The following is an 18,472-nucleotide window of genomic DNA, read 5'->3' on the forward strand; positions in this document are numbered from 1 at the left end:
GCAGATAAACTTTTGAACTCTGGGGTGGCACTGACCAGAGACTTTCGGGTTGCTGGACTTTGGGGTGATTGGACTAAAGACCCTAAGGGGGAAAGGACATTGCCAAACATACTTGGAGGTGGGGTTTTGCTTATGGTTTGTGTTATAATCCTATTTGTGGTGTTTCTCCAATTGGATGCCGCATTGTTTCCCTCCTTTATTAAAAGGATTTTGCTACACTCAGACTCTGTGCTTGCGAGAGGGGAAGTATTGCGTCCTAGAGGCGCCTGGGGAGGTGGTATGTAAGTGTCCCAGGTCACTGGGTGGGGGCTCAAGCCGGTTATGTATTGTGTAATTGAAACGGAACCCATGGATACTGAACCTGGCCCTTGTTGCTGCCAACTCAGAGGGGCAGAAGGGTTGCACCTATGTAGGTTTGAGTCCTGCGCACAGTCTCTCACCTGGGCAATAGCTCTATACTACCGCTGAAATGCTCTCAATTCTCTCTCAACCCCAAGTAAATCCTGTTCTGCTCCTTTCATAAAGATGTCTGGGACACCACCTCACACTGTGTCCTTGAAGTGTGAAGCCTCTGCCACTCACCTAGTGCCCCAGAGATCAGCCATGAAAGGAGCCAAGTCAGTGAATCCATGGGTGCTACAGAACCAATGGTGGGGGAGGTGCTCAGCACCCACTGACAGCCAGCTCTGCCCTTGTGACAGGCCTTGTGGACAAGCTCCTGCTCTCCCTCTTCAGCACCTGCTAGCAATCAGCTGTTCAGTGGGGTGCAGGAGGGAGAGAGGAATAAGGCAGAAAGAGAGGGGAAAAGGGTGGGACTTGGGGGAAGGGGAGGGGCTTGGGGCAGAAAGGGAGGATTTGTCCTTGGCCTTGCACCCCTGAAGGGAAGCACTGACTAACACAGTGACAATAAAACTGACCTTCATGGTGTGGGAGACTGAAGGAGCTCAGTACTCATGAGGTCTCTTCTCTCCCCCAAGGTGAGCCAGACACTGCTCTCTCCTGGCTCTCTCTCTAGCAGCTGGACGTCAAGGAGCCATTTCCCCACAGGAAGTTCATTGAGTGCCCCTGTAGTGCTGGGGGGGCTGGCGCTGCTGCTGCCTGTGGGGCTGGCAGGGGGTTGATGTCTGCACAGACTCTCAGCTGCCAGGCCGGAGGGAGCACTTGAGACCTTACCAGACTGGCTCAGTGAAGACGGGGGGTTGACAGAACAATACAGACGCTCTCCAGAGCACAGAGCAGCAGCCACCCATGCAGCCAGGCAATGAGCATTTCCCACAGCCTGGAGCCGAGGGGGAGGCAGCAGCTGCTGTTCCAGCTCCTTGGGGACAGGCCCTGTCAGCCAACAGCCACTTCTTACTCACCGCAGCTAAGGGCGTCGAGTTCCTCTGGTGGGAGTGTGGAGCAGCCATTCATTTTCCTGTTCACACTCTGCCGTGTGAAAATCAAGGAGGGGAAGCAGAAGCCCCACTTCCCTCCCAAAATGACGCCCAGTGGGGGAAGCCAGGACAACAGGGTGGGGTGGCAAGTGGTGGCCAGACTCTCACAGCCAGGGTCTAGTCTAGCTCAGGGTCCAGCTCAACTTCTTCCCTGCACCACTGGCCCCCAGTCCCCTTCCACCACCAGGTCAACCCAGGGCTCAGACAGGAACGGGGTGAGGCAGAAAGTCAAGCTGAATAAGGCAGGCTAAAGCAAGTCTTGTCTTCATGGGCCACTCACAATGACGTCCTTTTTGTGTGCAACTGCTGCAAAAACATCTTGGACAGAGAAGCAGCAGGCCAAAGAGGTGCTATGCAGCTGCCAAAGTAACTCAGTTGGGAGAGCGTTAGACTGAGGGTCTAAAAGCCTTTTCATTCATCTTTGTCCAGGGGTGGCTTGTTTTGTGGGAGCACAGCGGTGCCTGCAAATCCCAGGTCTGGGGCTCTGCAGTAGGAAAAGATACTGTGGGCTTCTGCCCCTTAGTTTGCCCACCTGACCTTTAACAATGAGGGACAGGAGCTACATAAGTTATTGGTCGACCCAATATGGTGGGAAGAGAGTGAGGCAGTGCGGTCCTCGGAAATGATGCCAGACGGGGCAGGGACTGGGTAGGAAAAGCTCCTCTGCAAAGCAGAGGAAGAGCAGTACTGGGGAAGGGGCATCTGTTAAAGTGGCCACATGGAATGTAACAGGGATTCAGGGGCCAGGAGGAGGTGTTTGATACTCAGCACCTTGGAGCAGCTGGACTTGGAGATAGTGGGCGTTCAGGAAATGCACATAAATGACTTTAGGGAAGCTCGAAGGGCAGAGGGTGACTGGAGGAAGGGCCTGTCTTTCTGGTCCTCTGGGCCAGGGAAGAACGATGGGGTTGGATTCTTGTTCTTCACATTCGTGGTGCAAGTCCAGAAAGTGGTAGAGCTCGAAGCAGGGAGCTAATTTCTGTTGGACTCTGTGCTCTACGGCACTGGTTACCGCTATATTAGTGTTTATGGTTCCCAGTTAAGGTGTGAAAGGAAAGATCTATAGTAGGAACTGGCTCCCTTCCTCTGGGCTGCACGGTGTTTGGTGTTGAGGGGGTGGATTTTAATTGTGTCAGCCGGCCTGAGGACTGCTGGTCCCATTTTCCCGACCGTCAGAGGAAACATTTTTACAATGACCATTACCTGGTGCAGGTCTGTAGCGAGGTAGGCTTAGAGGACTTGTTTCTGCACAGTGGAACCAGTGGAGGGCAGGCAGTAACCTCCTATTCCTTCGACCTGAGCTCACACCAGCCACAAAGGGAGTACACCTTTCTGCTGGGACAGACCAGGAGTCGCATTGACCAGATTTACGTGAAGGAGAGGACATCGACAGCCCAGTGCAGGGTGGTGCCAATGGACTGTTCGGATCCCGCAGCTCTCACCGTGTGCTCAATATGGGCAATTCCCTGACCCACAGCAGAGAATATTGGAAGCTGAACATCCAGAGCTTGCAAGATAAAGGAGCAGGGTGGCATGGCCTCGTGGTGTTGGTAGAACAAAAAGCATCAGAGGGTCCTATGGCAACCAGGGGGATTGATGGGAGTCAGTGAGGGAGGAGTTGGAGGCTTTGTTCAGGTGGCTGAGGAAACACCACAACATTAAAGAAACCAATGATGCCAAGTCCTGCAGCATCATCTTTGGGATTTCCACAAGATCATCCAGGCTGTGGAGCCAGTCAGCGTGTGACTGTACGACCGGATCAAGCGACAGCTGGCCAAGTTCCAGGAGATGAGTCTGCAGCTGGCTGATTTGAGCGGGAGCATGAGTGAAGGGAGGGGTGGCCTCCCCTGACATTTTTGTGGCCTGGAGGAAATGGGGACCAAGCAGGGATATGCAGGGACTCAGAGCAGGACCCGTGGATCTGATAGTGCAGGACTATAGTCGCTGGAGGAGGAGAGTCCTGTGAGATGAAGCCACTGGTGGGAAGCAATAAGTGCAGAGTGCAAACGAGCCAAGAGTCACAGGGGTCTAGAAAATGAGCTAGCAGCAGGTCCCATGGTGTAATGGGCAGCACTTAGGACTCTGAATCCTGGAGTCTGAGTTCAAATCTCAGTGGGACCTCTTGGATATATGTTGGTTTGTTGCAAAGCCCTGGAGCTCAATGTGCTTAACTATCTCTGTCAGGGTGAACTAGAGTGAGTTTTTTCCTTCCTGCTGGGTGACTGATGCCCACTGGAGATAGGTTTTTGGTCCAGCTGGTTCAGTGGATTGGCCGCTATAGGTTGGGGTCCTAGAACTTAACACTCTAGCTAGAGATTCCTGCAGGTTGATCATATGGTTATTTCTCACTGCTTCACCTTTGGTCTCTGCATCTGCCACACTCTTTCTCTTGTCCATTTAAAGGAAGGAGTGCCAGGGCCAGGCTTCATAGTTAGGGCTAGGCAGGAGGGAAGAAGTGTCCTAGACTGGAGCCCAACACACCTTTCCTGCTCTGAGCACCTAGAGCAGAGGTGGCTACTGCTGACAGCTCCACGGGAAGGCTTAAAAGCCACATAGGAACCAAGGGCAGGGCAAGAGGAGGGGAGAACCATGCCTATGTGTGGCCAGCAGACAGCCACAAAGACACCCGGCCAGCCTGCTCCCTGCCATGCCAAACATCCACTGAAGGCCACGCACAGACCAGCATTCGTTCTGCAGCCAGCATCAGAAGGTGGTTGGAAAGCAGGTGGGGCCTCTGACTGTTCCCACTCAAGGGGCTCCTTTTGGCAGTGGGGCAGGAGATAGATCCCCCAAGAAGCTCTTTCTCAGCTACTGAGAAGCACAGAAATACCTGGTGTTTGCTCTTGCTATGAAAAGTGTTAATACATTTAGGCGGCCTGGCTAGCTCAGCCGGCATCACCTCTGGCTCTTACTCTGAAGGTTGAAGTTACAATTCCCTGTCTGGGTGCTTGGGGCTCCTCTTCAACAATACAACACACAATCTGCCTAAGCCCCCACCCAGTAACCTGGGGAAACTAGCCCTGGCCACTGGGTGCCTCTAAGAGGTGATACTCTCCCCACTCACAAACACTGAGTGTAGAAAAGAAACTTTAATAAAAAGGAGGAAAATCACCTTGTATTAACTTGAGAAAATACCACGAGGATTCATAACACAACACTATGAGCAAAACACCTGCCCCACAGCGTGCTGGGCAGTGGCCTTTTGCCTCGGGCTCTTAAATCCAGACACTAAAAGCTCTGTGGATGTGCCCCTCCCTTCATTGCACCTCACCCACAGCTGCTGTCTTGGGTCAATGAAAACCCAGAGTTCACCTCTCACCTTCTGGGGGAAAGCCCCTTTCTCCCTCCCCTGTCTGGCCACATTGCTGGCCACTTGCCGTTCTACCCTGTCACCGCTCTGCTGGCCACCCTCTCTCCTCTGGGACGTCTTGTGGTCCCACCAGAAGCGGAAAAGGCTCACTAAAAGCAGGGCCACCCAGAGGATTCGAGGACCTGAGGCAAAGCCTGGGAGTGGACATAAAAAAAGGAGCCACCCACTGTGGTGCTTGTACTCACTGGACGGCATCCGAGTCTTCAATGGCAGCAGGTCATTCACTCACTCTGCGTCTTCGGCAGCGCTGAAGGACGTGCCACTGAAGTGCCGCCAAAGACCCGGACCACTGCCAGGTGAGTAAAAATTAAAAAGGTGCCTCTAGCCAGGGAAGGGATTCTTGGCCAGGACTTGCGGGCCCCTGCGGGGTCAGGGCCTGGAGCAAATTGCCCCACTTGTCCCCCCACAGGCAGCCCTGCCTAAAAGTGGCGGCCACCAGAGCCTGAACAGTAGCCCCATCCCTTCCACTCGAGGCCACACCCCTGCCCCCCCTTCTCCCCAAGGCCCTGCTCCTACGCTCCCTCTTCCCCCAAGACCCCGCCTCCTGCTCACTGCTCTCCATCCCCGCCCCGCCCTCACTCACCCTTACAGTCATTATAAAGTGATAAGGCAGAGCCCTCCCATTTTTAAAAGTCCTGGGGTGTTGTTCCCCCCTGTTCAAGCACTCCTGGGGCCCTGCACTTCCCACAGCTCTCCCTGATTTCAGCTGTTAGTGAGGGAGCCTCACTGCCAGCGCAGACTGGGCAGTTTCTTGCATGAGAGACGCTGTCCAGAAGCAGGACTAATGCTCAGACCTGGTGATCAGTGATTTCAGACCTGTTGGTCTGCAGCAAGACTCTCCATTGAGTCTGAGGCCTTGGCTACACTGGAGAGTTGCAGTACTGGTGGTGGCTTTACAGCACTGTTACTCACTCACCGTCAACACTTGCAAGGCACATACAGTGCTGTATCTCCCTGGCTGCAGCGTTGGCTGTACTCCACCTCGGCCTGGGGAATAACGACTGCAGCGCTGGTGACGCAGTGCTGCTCCGCCAATGTGGCCACTAAAAGTGCTGTTATTGGCCTCCAGAGGTATTCAGAGGTATCCCAGAATGCCTGTTCAGCCACTCTGCTCATCAGTTCAAACTCTACTGCCCTGGCCTCAGGTGACCTGCCCCTTAAATGTCCCAGGAATTTTAAAAATCCCCTTCCTGTTAGCTCAGCCAGGTGTGGAGTGCAATCAGTGAATCTTTCCAGGTGACCACGCCTCCACGCGCCCCAGCATGGAGCAATGGCGAGTTGCTGGACCTCATCAGTGTTTGGGGGAGAGGAAGCTGTGCAGTCCCAGCTGTTCTCCAGCTGTAGGAATTACGATACCTATGGACAGATATCAAGGGCCATGCTGGAAAGGGGCCATGACTGAGACACACTGCAGTGCATGGTTGAAGTGAAGGACCGGCGAAGTGCCTATTGCAAAGCCCGTGAGGGAAACCGCCACTCCAGCGCTGCTCCCACAGCCTGCCGTTTTTACAAAGAGCTGGACGCAATACTTGGGGGTGACCCCACCGCCAATCCGAGGACCACGATGGACACTTCAGAGATGGAGGAGGAGGAGGAGAAGGGGCGGGAGGAGGAAACCGACAGTGAGGGTACTGGGGTGGGGGGAGACACCCCGGAGTCCCTGGAGGCATGCAGCCAGGAGCTCTTCTAAAGCCAGGAGAAAGGCAACCAGTCGCAGCAGCCAGTACTTGGTGAAGGACAAGCAGAGGAGCGGGTTCCCAGTAAGCGGCTTTTATTTTCAAGATGGAAATGTTTAGGGAGAGAAGGGAGGGTTAGGGCTGCATGCATGCATGCCTAGATGTGGAATAGCCCATTGATGTGGTCTATCACATCGCGGTAATCAGCCTTGGTAACCTCTTCAAAAGTTTCAGCCAGAGCGTGGGCACTGCGCTTGCGCAAGTTTATAGGGAGAGCCACTGTGGTCCTTGTCCCAGTCAGGCTAACGCGTCCGTGCCATTGTGCCGCAAGGAGAGAGGGGACCATTGCTGCACACAGGCAAGCTGGGCATAGGGGTCAGGGCGGAATCTGCATTGCTATAGAAGACCCTCCCGCTCTTCCCAGGTGACCCACAGCAGCGAGATATCTTCCAGGATCAACTCCTGTGGCAAATGTTGGGAGAGTGTTCAGTGTAGGTGCCCCTGCAGCAGTTTGCTTTCCCCAATGCACAGAAACCTCTGCACAGCCCTGAAGCAATCAGTCCCCTTTACTCACCATTTCGGGGCTCCTGTGGGTTATGTGTGCTCTCTTTGGTATGGGAAAATTATGCTAAAGTGAAGACTGTAAACTCCTTCACTGTGTGGGAATAACTGTCTGAGATATAAACAATGCTGCCTCTGTTAAGTGTTGCCTTTTTTGCTTTTCCACAAGCAACCTTGAGTTCTCGGCTGCCCATGTTATCAACAGCCCAAAGACTCCAAAACCTCTGGAAGAAGCCACGAAAAAGCAAAGATGACCTGCTGCAAACACTTATGGATCACTCTGCCAGAGAGAATCAAAAAGTACCGGACTGGAGGGAATGGGAAAGCAGGATCCACCAGAGAAATGCAGCGGCCGGGAAGAAAAGTACCAAGCTGCTGATAAGCATCCTGGCGTGCCAAGTGGACTCTATCCAGGTGCTCATAGTCATGCAGGCAGAGCATTACTGTGCCACCCCCCGCTTCCCAAAGCTCTTTCCCTTGTTCCCCAATGTCAGCTCAAAACCCCCTTCCCCAACATCCAGGTTCTTACCACCACCAGCTGCCTCCAACACCTGTACATTCACCAACCAGCCCTGAGAACTATGACCCTTACCTTCTGCACTCAACCCCCATCACCATGTAGTATGGTTCCTTCTTATTTTCCCCCTTTTCCACCCAGGGTGGCAGGTGAACTCTACAGAGGCATCTCTGGACTTGCACTGACTAAGGACAACAGCTGTGAGTGGAGAGCAGGGGCTCATGTTAAAGGACTTTTGATTGCTGGACTTATGAATCTTAGGGAAAAGGACACTGTCCAGCTTATTTGGGGGTGGGTCTTTTTCTCATGGTTTATGTTTATGTGTTGGGGCTGCTGACATGACTTCTGCTAACCGTGGGCTTACATTGCAATGTAGACATACCCTAAGAGTGCATCTATACTGTGATAAAATCCCGCTGGCCTGGATGATCTGATTTGGGATCCTGGGGCTCAGACTGGAGCCCAGGCTTGGAGACCCTCACCCCTGGTGGGGTTTCGGAGGCTGGGCTCAAGCCCAAGTGTCTACATTGTAATTTTATAACCCTGCAGCACAAGCCCCACAAGCCTGAATCAACTGACCCAGGGTTTGAGAATAGTGACTTGGGCGTGTTAATGGCAGTGTAGACATAATGCTAGGCTATGTCCACTCTGCAGTGAAACATCCACGGCTGTCTCGTGCCAGTGCAGGCTCTCAGGCTTGGGCCATGGGGTGATAAATTTGCACTGTAGACATCTCAGCTCAAGCTCAGTATCGGGCTCTGGGAGTCCTCAAGGTTGGAAAGGTGTTTAGCAAGCAAAAAAGGTAAAATGGCAGTGGAGTATTACCCTGGACTCAATGGCATTTCTCCATTGGCCTGTCTGCTTTGAGGCCGGGACAATAACACGTCCTGCTGCATTCGTTATTTCAAAGGGTGGTTTAGGATTTTCATTCTCGCACATAGTGCAGGAAGCAGGACTCAACCCTTGGTACAAACTAAATGAGCTACTCACAGATTCTGGCAGCCACAATGAGCATTTGGTCTGAAAGCCCAGACCTGCCCCTGTCCCAAAGGGAGGGAGATCATCTGTGCCAGGCTGGACCACTGACCTCTCAGCTCTAAACTCCCAAACTTTCAGTAATTCTGTTATCAGTGCCTGTGAGTATAATTTAAACAGCCATACTAAAGGCCCATCTAGTTCTGTTCTCTAACAGCAGCCAACACCAGGTGCCCCAAGAGTTAATCAACAAGGCACCACTGGGAGTTGAACCCAGGAGCTTCTGTTTATAAGGCAGGTGCTTTAACCAGCTAAGTCATGGTGCCTGCCTATGGCTAAAACACAGTGTCTGCCCACACCTGACTCCCTGCTATCGCCACCAGGACCTGGCAAGCTTTGCATGTGTTTGGATTCTGCAAAGCAGAGGAGCAGGCGAGTTTTCCTTGCAAGTTGTGTGTGTGTGTGTGAATCTTTGGCCAGCTGTGCACTACAAAGTTATTTCAGCATCATTATATTGCTCAGGTGTGTGAAAAACAAACAATGCTCCCTCGGTCAGCAGCTTTTGGCTGGTGCACACACTGCAATGCCACGTCTGGTGACAAAATTGCCTGTTTTGGTGACAAAATAAAACTACCTCAACTAGAGGCCTAGAGCTTTGTGCAGCAAACTTAAAGTGACAAATTATCAGTGTAAATGCTGCTGGTCATTATATCACCATAACTGGCCTCCACCAGTATCCCATAATGCCTGCCGTGAACTCAACTGCCCTGCATTCCTGCTACAGAGACTGGGCCCCTCCCTTTTCATAGCTCCAGAAAGTTCTAACAGCTGAGCCACTATCTACACTGGGATTAGGTTGATAGAACTGCATTGCCAGCCAAAGTAATGTAATTACACCAACCTAATCTCTTCGTGTAGACCTGTCCAAAGAATCATACATGCACCTTGGGAGCAAAACTTCACCTGCTCCTCTGCTTTACAGAAGCCAAACATGAGCGACGCTTGTCAGGGCCCAGTGGGGCTTGTCAGAGAGTCAGGTGTAGGCAGACACTATGCTTTAGGTAACAGCAAGTACCATGGCTTAGGTGGTTAAAGCCCCTGCTCTGTAAACAGGAGATCCTGGGTTCAGCTCCCAGTGGTGCCTTAGAGAGTGGCTTGTGGGGCATCTGGTACTGACTACTGTCCGAAGACAAGTTTCAGAGCTAGGTGGACCTATGGTTTAAATTACACTCACAGGCACTGATAATAGTGTTACTGAAAGTTTGCGTGTTAAGAGCTGATAGGTCAGTGGTCCAGTCCCCTCAATGGGGTTTTACCATTTCCACTTGCTAAATTCCCTCTCAACCTCTATAAAATTACAGTGCAGACATATGGGCTTGAGCCCAACCTCTGAGGCCCCACAAGGGGTGAGGGTTTCTGAACCCGGCTTCAGCGTGAACACAAATATCTGCACCACAGTTTGTAGCCCCTCAGCTTTACGTCCATGAGACCAAGTCAGATGACACAGGTCAGCCCTGCTGCCATCTTTATCCCAGGAGAGATGGACTCTAAGGGTACCTCTCCGTTGTAATGTAAGCCCAGATGTGGCACGCTGTGCTCAAAGCAGCACCTGGAAGCCCCATATTCACCACTCTCATATAATGATGACATGGTTTGTACAAAGTCTGTCTTGTGAGTTATGATTTCAAAAGTCTTGATCTGTTGAACATTAATATCTTGTTGGAATGTGTGTGCTCGCATTGGTTGGGAAGTTATGAAGTTTTGCTCTGTGTGCATTACTGAGATATGTTATGAGGTTGGGAAATGCCCACCACCAGCCTTTCAGGTGCGACAATGGCGGAGCCAGGCTCGCTGCTGGCCCATTGAAGGTATCCACACTCCCAAAGACTATCCCAGGAACCGTGTCCAATGCAGGCTTCTCCAAGATAGCACAGAGACAATGGACACTGCTTGACTCACATCATAGCAAAGGAGCTTCCTAGCAAGTCGGAAGAAACTATGAAAGAGGGGAAGAGACATCATGACTTGGCATCTCTCCCCCACAACTCAACAGCTGGAAACACACCTGGAGGACAAATGCTGAACTGATTCAGAAATCAGAAGAGAATAATAATAATAATAATAATAATAATAAATACTTTCAAACCAAAGTCCCCAAACAGGCTAGTATTGGTTTCTCAGCAGAAAATTTTCAGTTTGGGGAACTTTGTTTTCTCAGTCAGACCTAGCCGAGGGAAGCAGGGAGAAAATGTTGGAGTTGTCTCTTTCAGAACAACTTGGCCTAGACACTAGCTCTGGTTCACTGTTCTGGCCTTTCTCTAGTTGAGGGTATTTTAATAATTTGGACAGGTCTCAGGGTGCTTGGGGAGATGATGAGGATGTTACCTTTAGAGACAAAAACTAATAAATACAGGACCAGAGATTTTTTTTTTTTTTAGAAATCTGGGATTTAGACATTTTATTTAAATCAAGAGGGGGTCTGAGTTTCTGAGAAGGTTTTTGTTTGCAAGAAGCAACATTGTTTGGTCTGTCATTGTACCGAAAGGGGAGATAGATGTCTATAAAGGAAGGGTGGGTAAACACTAAATGCATCAAATATGGAGAGGATTTGAACCCACACATGCAGGCACAACAGATTAGCAGTACATAATGTTAACCACTTGGCCACCTCATCTGAGCTGCTAAGAAAGAGACAGTAGGCGAAATCTAAGGCCAGCAGAGATAGGGACAATAGAGTTTTTAAATATTAAGTGGAAGCAGGGGCTGATTGATCTTCCCCCTCACATCTAGTGAAGAGCTGGGAGAAAGACTTCAGGAACAGACCGTGTTTGCATAGACACACCTACTCCGCCTAGCGATGCAGCATGATGGGGCCACTTTCCCAAAATGACCAATTTTGGCTCATTACAAATCACTTTAGGATTGAGTGGAATAAAGTGTTATTATCCTTCCTGCATGAGTGAAGGGCAGCAGAACATACCTAGTCAGTCCTGATGGAAGGGTAGGTGGGTGAGGAATAGCTTTTATTGGACTGCAGAGAAGTGATTGAGAACATCATCCTAGAACAGTGGTCCCAAACATTTCACATTGCGCCTTCTTATCCAGGGCTATGGACCTTCTGAAGCCATGGTCAAGAACTGATGCTGGGAGTGGGGCTGTTGCTTGCTGAAGAGAGAGGTGCAGACAGGGGTAAGGGGGTCGAGGCCAAGCTGGGAGCCAGAGGCCCAGGCCGAGGGTGGGGTTCGGGAAGAGCTGGGACAGAGATGGGCTGAATGGTGCTCCCTCCATGGGGGCTGGCTCAGCCCCTGAGGTGCTCCCATTAATGTTCCTCTGTGTCCCCCTAGGAGTCATGCCCCAAATTTTGGGAACCACTGAACCCTACTCACAAATCAAGAGCTAGTGATGCCAAAGCCCGGGGAAAGTGAGAACAAGTGCTGGGCCCCCAGCACTGGAACCATGTGAAGGGGCTGCAGGAGAGGGTCATGGCTAATGGCACAGGGAGTTAAGGGCAAAGGCAGCACAGGAGGGGGCAAAAGTTAGGGGTGAAGGAGGTGCAAGGTTTGGGAGTGCAGAAGCTAGCAGTAAAGGGGGAGTGGGGATCATCCAGGGGCAATGGGGAAGTGCCAAAGTACAAGCTTCGCCCAGGGCACCATTTTCCTTAATGCTGGTCTGAGCAAACAATAGGAAATGACCATTCAGTGAGAACAGAACCATAGTTTAGAAAGGCCCCTTTGTTAAGTGGTTGTGGCTGAGTGCTTAGGGAGATGGGTTAAAAAACACTGGGTGTCTTTCTGTGGAGGTTTGATTTTGCCTGCTAGGCAAGGCTGGTGTGTGGTGTCTTCATGGCTGTACTTTCAGCATCTGATCACTCACAGTGCCACAGGGACCCAAGTCTAGACATATTCAGAGGCTCTATGCCAGAGTTTCTCAACTTCCTTTCACTACAACCCCCTTCTGCCAAAAAACACTTACTACATAGCCCTGGAAAAAGGGGCCAAGCCCTTCCCCACTGAGCAGAGGCTGAGGAGACTAAGCCCTATCCCAGCTGGGGGAAGGCAAAACCAGAGCTTGGGGGATTCAGCCCTAGGTGGTGGGACTCAGACTTTTGGCTTCAGCCGCAGGCCTCAACAATTTTAATGCCAGCCCTGGCGACCCCATTAAAACAAGGTTTTGACCCACTTTGTGGTCTTGACTCACAGTTTGAGAACGACTGCTCTATGCTGATGGGAGAGTTTTCTCTTGTGGGTGTAGTTAATCCACTTCCCAAGAGGTGGCAGATATGTCAGTGAGAGAAGATATATCGGTGGATGTGCAAGCTGTGGTGTTTACCACATTTAAGAAGTTTAATGAAACCTCATTTCTAAAACCACCTGTGGTCTAGGAATGGCAAAGGACCTCAGTGAAGCAGGGTATGTCTTTCAAAGTCCTGGAATCCATGATTGCATGTTACTGTTGTCATGGGAGTATAGCTCAGTGGTAGAGTACTTGATTGCTAATCAAATGGTTCTTGGTTCAAAACCCTGTGTTCTCCTATAACCTTCCTTCTTTTTTTTTTAAAAAAAAGGAAAACATTTTCATTTCCATTCTCCCTTATGTTCAGGAGCTCCACTATATGGGGATGCTTGAAATGAATGTAAACACTCAACATTTTGATGTTCAAATGCATAAAAATCTCGGAAAGCTGTCCATCAGCTGAAATCAGTTCCAATCCTCTAAGTGTCTAGTTTATGTTTTCATCAGTTAAACAAAGGTATCATATGAATGTACATTTGCAGCTCCCTCTTCTCCAGGAGCTATGCTGGGCAGAAGAACAAGAACCACATCCAACTGCAGTTCAGGAGTCTGATGACCAAAGAGCCAACAAATGTTCTGAGGGCTGGAGAAAAAATGACTTCTAGTGAGCTACTGAACGAGCTCAGCCTGTTTAGCTTATTAAAAGAAGACTGAAAGGTGACTTCATTGAAGTGTTGAATGGTCTTATTGGAGGGAAAAGATTGGAAATGAAAGGGCTTTTTAATCTAGCAGAGAAAGGCATAACAAGACCCAATGGCTGGAAGGTGAAAAGAGACAAATTCATATTACAACTAAGACACAAATATTCAACAGCCAGGATGATTCACTACAGGAACAAGCTACCAAGGAAAATGATGGATTCTCCATCTCCTGATGTCATTTAATGAAGACTAGATGCCTTTCTGGAATGTGTTTGCCCCATAAGTAGCTCTTGTGTCATACAGGAGGCCTGTGATATGCAGGGGGTCAGATTAGATGCTCTAATGGTCTTTTCTGGCCATAAAGTCGACTAATTTCTGAAAAACTGAGTGTAGCATTGGGAGCAGCGTCTCATGTTTTCCTGTCTAGCAGGCTTGCTGCCTAGAACGAACGCTCCTTGAGTGGGGTGATCCACAGGGAGTAGCTCAAACCTTCAAAGTTCCTGGGCAGGGGCAGGACAATAGCACAGCAAGGGAGGGATGTGGCAGTGACATCACAAAGGTCTTTTTCAGGACCTCAGACTATTGGTCAAAGGTGGTGGGGAGGCGGTGACCTCAAAGAGAGATGCTGACATCAAGCAGGCAAGAGAGGAGCGAGGGGTCAGGGAAACCTCAGACTTCCCTATGGCTTTGCTTCAGCAAGTCTCCTTCTTGAGGTCTCTCTTTGAGGACTGAGAGAGTACTTGGATTCAGGTACGTGAGCGCCAGGAGGAACCTCTTTCGAGTTTTCCCCTTCCCTTTTCCTAATTTTACTAGAAAACAGGAGCCCCTGTTTAGAAGGTAAGCACCTCCTCAGGGTTTGAAACCTGTTCAGTCTGAGCAATTTGGTGACAGTTGAATTCTAGGCATGGAAAACACGAGCTTAAGGAGGCAGAATTTTATTCTGCACCTGGGATTTTTTCCCTTAGAAACACTGGGGACATTAGGGTTTGTCCATTTTGTTTCACCTTTTCCTCCATCCCTCCCTCCCTCCTTTCTCTTTCTCTCTTATATCAGAGCGGTAGCCGTGTTAGTCTGGATCTGTAGAAGCAGCAAAGAATCCTTTGGCACCTTATAAACTAAGAGACATTTTGGAGCATGAGCTTTTGTGGGTGAATACCCACTTCATCAGATGCATGTCGTGGAAATTTCCAGGGGTGGGTATATATATGCAAGCAAGCTAGAGATAACGAGGTTATTTCAATCAGGGAGGATGAGGCCCTGTTCTAGCAGTTGAGGTGTGAAAACCAAGGGAGGAGAAACTGGTTTTGTAGTTTGCAAGCCATTCAGTCTTTGTTCAATCCTGAGCTGATGGTGTCAAATTTGCAGATGAACTGAAGCTCAGCAGTTTCTCTTTGAAGTCTGGTCTTGAAAATTTTTTGCTGCAGGATGGCCACCTTAAGGTCTGCTATAGTGTGGCCAGGGAGGTTGAAGTGTTCTCGTACAGGTTTTTGTATATTGCCATTCCTAATATCTGATTTGTGTCCATTTATCCCTTTCCGTAGAGACTGTCCGGTTTGGCCGATGTACATAGCAGAGGGGCATTGCTGGCATATGATGGTGTATAATACATTGGTGGAAGTGCTTCTTTTGTCCTTCCTCCTGTTCCCCTCCCAACACCAGGAGGTGTATGTGTGTGTGTGTGTGTGCGTTGCAGGGGAGTGCTCAGCAGCTCCCACTGGGGGAGGTCCAAACAAAAATGTGGGGCTGAAATAGTGCTCAGGCAGTGATCCCCACCGGTGACCTGGGCCATCCTTTGGGCTCTCTGGTGAGAACCCTCAGCCTCCCGTGCTCAGTCTCTACCCTGATTGGCTGAGCAGGGGGTTATTGATAGGGAGGAGACTCAGGTCCTTGTTGTTCTCTTTTAAAACCAAGTAAATAAATCATAACCAGTCATATATTTGACAAATTTTGCTGCTTTCTGCATTAATTGTCTTTGAGCAGTTCATGATTCTCTCTAACATTGCAGTTCTCCTCAAATACTTGCTGAATAATTCTTGTGCACTGTTGTTGGTCTGGAGCTCATGTGAGAGCACTTTATTCAGGTCATTCAATGTCTGAAATTCAAGATCTGATGGTTAGCTTGAAAATCAGGGCTCTTGGGTCCTATTCCCAACTCTGCCACTGGTTGGCTGTGTGACCTAAGACAAGTCAATTCTCCTTTCTCAGCCTTAGCTTCTCCTACTTTCAAGTAGGGATAATAATGATCCGCTCCTACCTACCTCACAATAGGTGGAGGATAGGGTTCCATCTGAGAGTGTCACTAGGAGTAGTGCGTATTATGAGGTGTCCTATCACGTTTACTCAGAGCAGATTATGACTTAATAGAATAGCTGAAATAGTCTTTTTCATTTGTATTTTTTTATTTTGAAATTAAGAGCAGCAACTACTTAGCTCAGACTGAAGCATGTTATCTAATTTTTGAGATCTAAGTGTTTCCCCTTTGTGTGCGAAGAAACAATTTAACAGACTATGACAAACAGGAGATGCTTTGGTTTTGCAACAAAATATTTTTACAGAGAACTTTCATCCCACTTGTTTTGATTTTGAGAAACAAACTGGATTAGTCTGTATGGGATATTCTGACTGAAATGGTTTCAATTAAATTTCCCCACTATCTCGATTCCTGGGCTCTATCCCTACCTTTCGGGGGGTTTGCTGTTTGTTAGAACAGGAGTCATGACTGGTGCCTTTTCTTTCTGGCGCTGCCACCGCCTTGCTGTGTAGGCCCTTGGGTAGGTCACTTCCTTTCTCTGTACCTCAGGCTTCTCCCCATCTGTCCAATGGGAACAGGGACAATTCTCAAACTCTGGGCAGTTGTGAGCCTGAGTGAGATAAGGGGCGTTAAAGCCCTCTGTGAAGGAGAAAGGGGAGTTTCACAGTGTTTAGCACCAAGGAATTCTAAAGTTTGCTAAAATGTCTAGTCTGTGGAAACAAGAAATGGTTGGGGCCAAACTTTTTAACCATTGCCTTTTTTAAAGCCCATTCAGGAATGTGAGTCCCTGTCTCTTAGGTACCTGGGGTTCTTTGCCAGCAGGAGAGAAGAGGTTCCTGCCTCTGTTTTTGTGGCCTTAAAAAACCAGGTATTGTGCCCCAGTTCTCGTCTCAGTTCCCTGAAAAAGAACATCTTCCCATCCATGAATAAGACAGGACCTATTTTTAAAAGGGGACAAAGAGACTCCTGGGACTTTCAGACTAGCTAGCCTCACTTCCACAACTGGAGAGATACTGGAATACATTCTTAAACACTCAGTTTGTCAGTGGCACCTACAGGATACTTTGGTTCTTAGGACTAGTAAGCATGGATTTGTCAAGAACAAATCATTCCAAACGAATCCTCTTTCCTTCTTCAGCAGGGTTCTGGGCCTAGTAGAGGTGGGTAAACAGTAGATGGGATCTATCTCGGTGTTACTAAGGCTTTTGACACAGTCCCGTAGGACAGTCTCACAAGTAAACGAGGGAAATGCGGTCTAGACAGAATCAGTGTGATGTGGGTGCAGAGCTGGTTGAAAGCCCAGACTCCAAGAGTCCTTCTCCATGTTTGGCTGTCCAATTGAGAGGGTGCACCTGTTGGGTCCAGCAGGGATCAGTCCGGGGTCCAGTACTATTCAATATTTTCATTACTGATTTGGAAAATGGAGTGGAGGGCATGCTTCTAAAATTTGCAACTGACACCAGGCACTTTGGAGCACAGGATTGGAATTAAAAACGCCCTTAACAAATTGGAGAATTGGTCTTCTTGAGCCAAACTCCATGGCTGGGCCCCTCTCTCTAGACTGGGGTGAAGTGAAACCCCAGGTGGAGTGTGCAGGAGTGGTTAGCGAAGGGGCCTGGAAAGAAGGACTGCTGGGTCCCATCCATCCTTCTGACACTTGGTGTGACCCTGAGCCAGTAGCTTCCTCTCCCTAGGCCTGTTTCTCATCAGTAGGGTTGAGGGCGCAGTCCCAACATCCAAGGGGGGTGGGGAGGCTCCAGGAAGGTGTGTAAATTGCTGGAATTTCAGGATCCCGGAGGACTTGTCACCCCCGCACTAGAGTGATGTTCTGCACCCCGTGCTGCTGGCCAAGTTTCTCCTTTCCCTGGCAATAAGACAGACTCTTGTTTTCACGGCCAGCTGAATGCCCAGTGTCACCACCCTGCCTGCTGGCGGGGCAGGGTAACTCCTCGGGTCATCACCCCCCTCTCCAGCCTGCCTTGGGCTTGGAGAGTGAGGAGAAGGACGAGGGACGACACTGAACATCCTCCATCCATCGCTCCATCACCAGAGCAAGTGAGTGGCATTAGCGTTCCTCGGTGGCATCCGCTGTCTGTCTGGGGAGAGGCAGAAAGAGGGGGAGAGAATCTCTCCCAAAGGTGATTGGATTTGCAAACAGCCCCCAGGAGCCCCTCACTCTCAGACTGGGGAGGGGCTTCTCCAGAGCCTTCTCCACTTTGTTTGGCAAGATTCCAGCAATGGGGCTCCCAGCCCTTCCCTTCTGGGAGACTGTTCCCCAGGCTGAGAGACCAGACCCGGTGAGCTGCTGAGCATGGAAATCAGTGGGAAATGAGGGGGCCCTGGCCTTGCTACGCCTAGGGACTTTGAAGTGGGGAATGGTTTCCCAGGAGAAGTCTGGACTCCTGGGTTCTGTTCCTTCTCTAGCCTGGGTGGGGGATGGGGCGGGGGGTGAGTGTGTCCTGGGCTGGCAGGAGGGAGCTACTTGTCCAAAGTGACCGATGCTCTTTGTGACTGAGCCCAGTGCTCGAAAAGGACGAGAATCCCCGGTTCTTGCAGCCCCAGGGATGAGGAGGGGGAATGTTGAGGGGGAGCAGATCATACAATGAACTCCTGCCAGTGTGTGTAGCCTGCACTCCCTGCACCCCTGTGGTGGGAGGAGGAGCTGCTCTGTCTGTGGCAGGGATGGGGAGGGACCAAACAGGCTGGTTAGTGAGAGGCTGCCTTGACCCCAGACTCACGCCTGCTCCTCGCT

The 18,472-nt window shown here is 50.1% G+C and overlaps 1 non-coding gene across 1 annotated transcript; it reads left to right on the top strand.

Moving 5' to 3' along the window:
- Positions 1-3,485: 3,485 nt before the first annotated feature.
- On the top strand, positions 3,486-3,557 carry TRNAQ-CUG (transfer RNA glutamine (anticodon CUG)). Its single transcript has one exon. It is a non-coding gene; the product is annotated as a tRNA-Gln (tRNA).
- The last annotated feature ends 14,915 nt before the right edge of the window (positions 3,558-18,472 follow it).

Source organism: Gopherus flavomarginatus, unplaced genomic scaffold, assembly GCF_025201925.1.
Source record: "Gopherus flavomarginatus isolate rGopFla2 unplaced genomic scaffold, rGopFla2.mat.asm mat_scaffold_34_arrow_ctg1, whole genome shotgun sequence".
Taxonomy (NCBI): domain Eukaryota; kingdom Metazoa; phylum Chordata; order Testudines; family Testudinidae; genus Gopherus; species Gopherus flavomarginatus.